The sequence below is a fragment of the Bombus fervidus genome, unplaced genomic scaffold, assembly GCF_041682495.2.
Source record: "Bombus fervidus isolate BK054 unplaced genomic scaffold, iyBomFerv1 scaffold0169, whole genome shotgun sequence".
NCBI lineage: Eukaryota > Metazoa > Arthropoda > Insecta > Hymenoptera > Apidae > Bombus > Bombus fervidus.
In genome coordinates this window covers 1-8,130 of record NW_027212730.1, presented here as the reverse complement: position 1 = coordinate 8,130, position 8,130 = coordinate 1, and the positions used below count along the sequence as shown (strand labels likewise).

Here is an 8,130-nt window from a genome sequence, read left to right as displayed (position 1 = left end):
ATGTTTCTTACGAGGACGGTACGTTCAGCATGCAGTTTACGTGCTTTTTACCGCTAAGGCATATTCGTTCAACCAACAAACCATTCTTACAGAATGATCCTATGAACAGAATGATCTTAAAATATTCCACACAAACAATCAAACGAACGAAAGAAAGTAAAGAGAGAGTGGCGAAATGAGAGAGAGTAGTGGCGTTCGACGTTACAACGGGAATTAAAAGGGTGTCGTCGAACGTTCACTAAGAACGAAAAGTCTCGTCGTACGGTGTTACGGACCCACCTACGACACTCTGAGGCTATTTTAAAAAGAGAGTCTTTTGACTCTAATATATAATATATATATAAAATACAAAGTTCCCTGGTTGATCCTGCCAGTAGTCATATGCTTGTCTCAAAGATTAAGCCATGCATGTCTCAGTACATGCCGCATTAAGGTGAAACCGCGAATGGCTCATTAAATCAGTTATGGTTTCTTAGATCATACTTAAACTTACTTGGATAACTGTGGTAATTCTAGAGCTAATACATGCAAACAGATTCGTACCAGAGATGGTACGAATGCTTTTATTAGATCAAAACCAATCGGTGGCGGATGGCTCGTCCGTTCGTCCATCGTTTGTTTTGGTGACTCTGAATAACTTTGTGCTGATCGCATGGTCATCTAGCACCGGCGACGCATCTTTCAAATGTCTGCCTTATCAACTGTCGATGGTAGGTTCTGCGCCTACCATGGTTGTAACGGGTAACGGGGAATCAGGGTTCGATTCCGGAGAGGGAGCCTGAGAAACAGCTACCACATCCAAGGAAGGCAGCAGGCGCGCAAATTACCCACTCCCGGCACGGGGAGGTAGTGACGAAAAATAACGATACGGGACTCATCCGAGGCCCCGTAATCGGAATGAGTACACTTTAAATCCTTTAACGAGGACCAATTGGAGGGCAAGTCTGGTGCCAGCAGCCGCGGTAATTCCAGCTCCAATAGCGTATATTAAAGTTGTTGCGGTTAAAAAGCTCGTAGTTGAATCTGTGTGTCACAGTGTCGGTTCACCGCTCGCGGTGTTTAACTGGCATTATGTGGTACGTCCTATCGGTGGGCTTAGCTCCTCGCGGGGCGGTCCAACTAATATCCCATCGCGGTGCTCTTCACTGAGTGTCGAGGTGGGCCGATACGTTTACTTTGAACAAATTAGAGTGCTTAAAGCAGGCTACCTTCGCCTGAATACTGTGTGCATGGAATAATGGAATAGGACCTCGGTTCTATTTTGTTGGTTTTCGGAGCCCCGAGGTAATGATTAATAGGGACAGATGGGGGCATTCGTATTGCGACGTTAGAGGTGAAATTCTTGGATCGTCGCAAGACGGACAGAAGCGAAAGCATTTGCCAAAAATGTTTTCATTAATCAAGAACGAAAGTTAGAGGTTCGAAGGCGATCAGATACCGCCCTAGTTCTAACCATAAACGATGCCAGCCAGCGATCCGCCGAAGTTCCTCCGATGACTCGGCGGGCAGCTTCCGGGAAACCAAAGCTTTTGGGTTCCGGGGGAAGTATGGTTGCAAAGCTGAAACTTAAAGGAATTGACGGAAGGGCACCACCAGGAGTGGAGCCTGCGGCTTAATTTGACTCAACACGGGAAACCTCACCAGGCCCGGACACCGGAAGGATTGACAGATTGATAGCTCTTTCTTGATTCGGTGGGTGGTGGTGCATGGCCGTTCTTAGTTGGTGGAGCGATTTGTCTGGTTAATTCCGATAACGAACGAGACTCTAGCCTGCTAAATAGACGTAAATTATGGTATCTCGAAGGCCCCCGGCTTCGGTCGGCGGGTTTTTACTACCAACGTACAAACAAATCTTCTTAGAGGAACAGGCGGCTTCTAGCCGCACGAGATTGAGCAATAACAGGTCTGTGATGCCCTTAGATGTTCTGGGCCGCACGCGCGCTACACTGAAGGAATCAGCGTGTTTTCCCTGGCCGAAAGGCCCGGGTAACCCGCTGAACCTCCTTCGTGCTAGGGATTGGGGCTTGCAATTATTCCCCATGAACGAGGAATTCCCAGTAAGCGCGAGTCATAAGCTCGCGTTGATTACGTCCCTGCCCTTTGTACACACCGCCCGTCGCTACTACCGATTGAATGATTTAGTGAGGTCTTCGGACTGGTGCGCGGCCAATGTGATAAGCATTGCCGATGTTACCGGGAAGATGACCAAACTTGATCATTTAGAGGAAGTAAAAGTCGTAACAAGGTTTCCGTAGGTGAACCTGCGGAAGGATCATTAACGAAAAATACAAAAACACAAAGAATATATTTGACTTGAACACTGTATAATAAAATATATATAATATCGTCGGTAAGGAGCCGTACTCCTCCTATATCGACACAAAGTATATACGACGTATTAACAAGCTATATACTTTGACAAAAGCCAAATTTTTTACAATAAGGAGGTGGGAGACGCTCCAGTTACGAAACTATACGAAGAGTGTGGCACTCTCTCTCGATCATCGGGATGAAGAGATATACTTTTACACGAATAATTCGAGGCGCCTGCGTGAGGTCGTACACAGAAAGACCCGCCGTCTCCGAATAATATTATAACAAACGAAAAACTTAAAAATATTCTCGAGGCGCCTGCGTGAGGTCGTAAACAGAAAGACCCGCCGTCTCCGAATAATATAACACACGGAAAACTTAAAAAGATTCTCGAGGCGCTTGCGTGAGGTCGTACACAGAAAGACCCGCCGTCTCCGAATCCTATAACACGAAACCGCTACTATTAATAATAATAATAATAATAATAATAACGATATGTGAGGGAACTTGAGCTGAACACATATCGAAAAAACTAAAAGTTACAGTGGAAACCACGTGTAATGAGAAATGCGATCGAGGCGCCTGCGTGAGGTCGTACACAGAAAGACCCGCCGTCACGATCTCGTATTTCGTATTTGCATCGTGGAAATCCAACGAACGAACAATATAATATATAAACTAAAATCTCTAAAGTGCCTCGTGTCGGAGAGATCACTGCTCACACCTCTTCTATATTTCGTAGTTGCGTTGCGTAGGCCTCACCTCCTAGCAACGGGACATAAGGAAGACTGCTCTTTGGGATCGAACGAAGCGTCTATAACGAGTCGTCGACGAGAGCGAAAGAACGCGAATAGCGAGCCGCAGAAAAATAGGATACCGAATTATATATCTTCGAAGGTTCTCTTCGAAGATCCATGGATACCTATATCTGCGCGTCTCCAGCTATCTCGCGCGTCTCTCCAAACTCTCGTCGTTCCTCGAAACGTGCTTCCTACCCAAAGGGCGTTCGTTCTTCCTATGTCGTTTCGTTGTCGTTCGTTTCAACGGCGAACGATATACGATGTTCGACAAAACGAAACCACGTTGTACGTTCGTACTCGTGGATCGGGTAACCTAGAACGAAAACGCATTGCGTGGATGTTGGCCCGAAAAGATATATACCAGTGCGAGTGATGGTAAAGAGTATAACGATTCTTAACTAGACGAAGTTGGTTCGGAGGGGACCGCCGGCCGTCTCTCTATCCTCGCGAGTCTAATGCCTCGTTCCGTCGCTAGAGTTTTTCAAACTCTGCTTCTGGCTATCGGGAAGAATAGACCGCGCGCGAGGAAGAGGAACGACGACCGTGCGCGTCCCATCGATTTTTTTTATTTTTACCTGAACCACCGAAGTCGATTCAGAGGGGACCGCCGGCCGTCTCTCTATCCTCGTTGTCGTGAGTCATATGCCTCGTTCCGTCGCTAGAGTTTTTCAAACTCTGCTTCTGGCTATCGGGAAGAAACGACCGCGCGAGGAAGACGACGACGACGACCGTGCGCGTCCCATCGAATTTTTTTTTATTTTTACCTGATCGACGGAAGTTTCGTCCGGTTCGTCTCTTTTACCATCGTCTCGTCGACCCGTTCAGAGGGGACCGCCTGTCCATATCCTCGTTGTCGTGAGTCATATGCCTCGTTCCGTCGCTAGAGTTTTTCAAACTCTGCTTCTGGCTATCGGGAAGAAACGACCGCGCGAGGCCGATGGCTGCGAGTCCCATCGAATTTTTTTTAAACGCACGCACACACATACACCTGAACGGAGATGCGTTCCTTTTCGTCGCGATTTTTCGCGCTTTAGTCGTCGTTGTCGCCATCCGTTCGGAGGGGACCGCCGGCCGTCTCTCTATCCTCGTTGTCGAGAGTCTAATGCCTCGTTCCGTCGCTAGAGTTTTTCAAACTCTGCTTCTGGCTATCGGGAAGAAAAGACCGCGCGAGGAAGAGGAAGGACGACCGTGCGCGTCCCTTTCGAATTTTTTTTATTTTTACCTGAGCGACCAAAGTGGATTCAGAGGGGACCGCCGGCCGTCTCTCTATCTTCGTTGTCGCGAGTCTAATGCCTCGTTCCGTCGCTAGAGTTTTTCAAACTCTGCTTCTGGCTATCGGGAAGAATAGACCGCGCGCGAGGAAGAGGAAGGACGACCGTGCGCGTCCCATCGATTTTTTTTATTTTTACCTGAACCACCGAAGTCGATTCAGAGGGGACCGCCGGCCGTGTCTGTATCCTCGTTGTCGAGAGTCTAATGCCTCGTTCCGTCGCTAGAGTTTTTCAAACTCTGCTTCTGGCTATCGGGAAGAAACGACCGCGCGAGGAAGACTACGACCGTGCGCGTCCCATCGATTTTTTTTTACCCGAACGATGGAGATGCATATCGGCTGTTTGCTTCGAATAACTGGACGAGAGGAACGAACATATATATATATCATGGGCTAGCCACCGTGCGCTTTCTTCGCGAGATCGTGTGCTGTACAGAGGATTCAGAATCGGGTGTTATATCCCCGTCGTTTCCTGACGAACGGAGCTTCGATCTCGTTGGTTGTTATATATTATAATGCACTTTACGCCCGGTCGGCGGGCTGCGTGTGTCGTCGCGCAGTCCGTCCGATTTCGTTTTCGAACGTATTTTCGTGTCGTCAATCATATGGCGACTTCCGCGCGTTCGATTCCCGTTGGTCGGACGTTTGTCGGATATCGGCTTCTTTCGAACCGAGAATAAGAGTACAAAAACCTGAGTACACAAACAAAAATCCATGCATAAACGATTACCCTGAACGGTGGATCACTTGGCTCGTGGGTCGATGAAGAACGCAGCTAATTGCGCGTCAACGTGTGAACTGCAGGACACATGAACATCGACATTTCGAACGCACATTGCGGTCCACGGATACAATTCCTGGACCACGCCTGGCTGAGGGTTGCTCACGTAAACCTAAGACTGCTTGCGTTGCGTATCGTTGCTCTCGGTCCGTATCTCTCTGTTCTTTCTTGCCTCGTCGACAGCCCGCCGTCGTTCGTTTTATCTTTAAACGAACGTTTCTGAGTCGGAGGACGAGCGCCAAGCAAAAGAATACGAATTAAAGAGCGGTCGAGGGCTCGTACGCGACGTACGAGCGATTGTTGGACGTTCGTCGGCGTTCGTCGCTGGATCGTGTGGAGACCGGCGTACGCATGCTCTCGATACAAATATATATGAAAAATCTATCGCGTTCACGGGAGACTCGCAAAACTACCTCCGTCTCTTCTCTGTCCCTTCTTGGCTTGACAACCCGCCGTCGTTCGTGTTTTACGAACGTTTCTGAGTCGGACGAAGCGCAAGAAGAAGGATACGAATTAAAAGAGCGCGGAGAGAACCGTCGTCGTCGACGCGGTTATCGAGATACACAGAGCGAGTTTTCTTCGTGGCCGATTTTTTTTTTCTTTTTGTATCAGCCTCTGCTACGTTTTGTTAGTCTTCGATAAGCACGAATGACCGCGCCCCCGACGTCGTCTTAAATGAATTTTTGGCGAGACTGAGAGAAAGCAAAAATATTTTTGAACAAAGTCAGTCGAGAGAGGAGAGAAAAGAGAACCAAGATATTAAAACCTAAACCTAAACTTGGTGGCGTAACGAAAAACTGTGTGCCTTAAAGAAACACAACCGTCTTTTCATCAAGATGTTTTTACTCGTACAGCCCCAGGGATCGAATACCCACTCCGTCTGTTCGTGCGGCAGAGATGTATTCTGCAGGCGCGAGACGACTGACGAGAAGACAACGAGGACCGTCGCATCGATGGGTCGTCGTTGCGTTTTTCATCCTCTGTGCTTTTTTCTGTTCTTCGCGAACCCAGAGAAAGCCGTAGATCCGGGAACGGACACACGAGATTTCTTCGAACGCTGATGACTTAGGGAGATGATCCCCAGCGTTGCGCGGAGATCGGAGAGTACGCGTACATGTATCGGGACGAATTTTTCCCCGTCGGTCGCGTATCTCTCTGCCCGCGCGCCTGGCCCAAAGCCACGTTCGTCGGAAATCAACGAAAAGTGTGTTACGATCTAGCGTGCGTCTACGATCGGCTATATTTAAGGGTGACGAAGAAGAGAAAAGCTCACGGTGTTGCGCAACGTTTCTGTACTCGATTTTAAGATGTGCATGTGAGTCCGTTACAAAGTTGTTCGGATCGTCGAAAATAGTCGTTTTCGTCGTCGTGCGAAAGAGAATAATCTCTGACATTGGCACGGAGAGATCGCGCAGAGGAAGAGAACGATCCTCTTTGGCGAGGCTCGAGAAAGACTAACGAAACTTGATTAGAGACGAGGTATACACGCGCCGTACGTACGACGTACGCGCGTGTGATTTTTTTTTGCTTTAAGGCGATTCGGCGCTCCGAGTATTAGAGAAAAAGAGATCGTTGGTCATCCCATGTCTCTTCGTCGTCTATCGCTGGACCGCGCATCCTAACGTATCGCCGGTCGTCCAGTCCCCGAGTAATAAATTCACCCCGTTGTGTACGTCTCGCGCTCGCTTTTCCACTTGCGTGAGTTCCCGTGCGTTTTCGTCGTTGGTACAGAGCAAAGAAACCGATATGTTATATACATGTCGCGTGTTCGATCTCTGTGCCAGCAATAACAGGCGAAAACAAGGAACCGCTGGAATCGTCGAGAAGAGAGAAACGGCTACGGGAGATATATTATACATAACACGTGTATATATATATATATATATTATACAAAGAGGACGGGCGTTAAAAACCGGAGATCGTTACGGGTGTCTTGCGTGAGTCTTAGCTCGAACATGATACGACGAACGAAGTTTAAAAGGCACTTTGGCGAGATGCATAAAACGTTTCTCGATCGAGATAGAATATAAGGTTCTCGATTCTATTCGAATTAATTTTTTTTTTTTATTTTTTTTTCTCTTTGAGGCGATTCTCGGAGAGAGAAATAAAAATAAAGACCCTCTGTCGCATTGTTATCAAACCGTCTTGCTTTTCTCGAATCGCGCCCACATGGCACGAAATTTTTTTTTCTTTGAAAAAAAAAATTGTCACCGTGTCGTGACGTTGAAGCGACCTCAGAGTAGGCGAGATCACCCGCTGAATTTAAGCATATTACTAAGCGGAGGAAAAGAAACTAACAAGGATTTCCTTAGTAGCGGCGAGCGAACAGGAATTAGCCCAGCACTGAATCCCGCGGTTCCGCCGTTGGGAAATGTAGTGTTCGGGAGGATCCGTTTATCCCGTGACGTCGAACCGCGTCCAAGTCCATCTTGAATGGGGCCATGTACCCACAGAGGGTGCCAGGCCCGTAGTGACCGGAACGCGTTTCGGGAGGATCTCTCCTTAGAGTCGGGTTGCTTGAGAGTGCAGCCCTAAGTTGGTGGTAAACTCCATCTAAGGCTAAATACAACCACGAGACCGATAGCGAACAAGTACCGTGAGGGAAAGTTGAAAAGAACTTTGAAGAGAGAGTTCAAGAGTACGTGAAACCGTTCAGGGGTAAACCTGAGAAACCCAAAAGATCGAATGGGGAGATTCATCGTCGACGGCGTCGGTGATCGTTGGTGAGCGATGCTCCGGGTGGGCCTTCGTGGTTCCATTGGCGAGGGCACGCCACCTTCGATTCGAACGCTCCGGCGTCGTAGTCGTGCACTTCTCCCCTAGTAGAACGTCGCGACCCGTTGTGTGTCGGTCTACGGCCCGAGCGGGTGACTGTCGCGTCGCTTCGGCGCACGCGGCAGACCCTCGGTCGCCCGGCCGACTGCACGACGGTACACTAGACGGTATCGGGCCGCAACCAATCCATT

General features: G+C 48.5%; 2 non-coding genes across 2 annotated transcripts; both read left to right on the top strand.

Moving 5' to 3' along the window:
* The first annotated feature begins 354 nt into the window (after window positions 1–354).
* Window positions 355–2,278, top strand: LOC139997752 (small subunit ribosomal RNA). Its single transcript, XR_011803088.1, has one exon. It is a non-coding gene; the product is annotated as a small subunit ribosomal RNA (ribosomal RNA).
* A 2,832-nt stretch (window positions 2,279–5,110) lies between these two features.
* LOC139997751 (5.8S ribosomal RNA) lies at window positions 5,111–5,265 on the top strand. Its single transcript, XR_011803087.1, has one exon. It is a non-coding gene; the product is annotated as a 5.8S ribosomal RNA (ribosomal RNA).
* The last annotated feature ends 2,865 nt before the right edge of the window (window positions 5,266–8,130 follow it).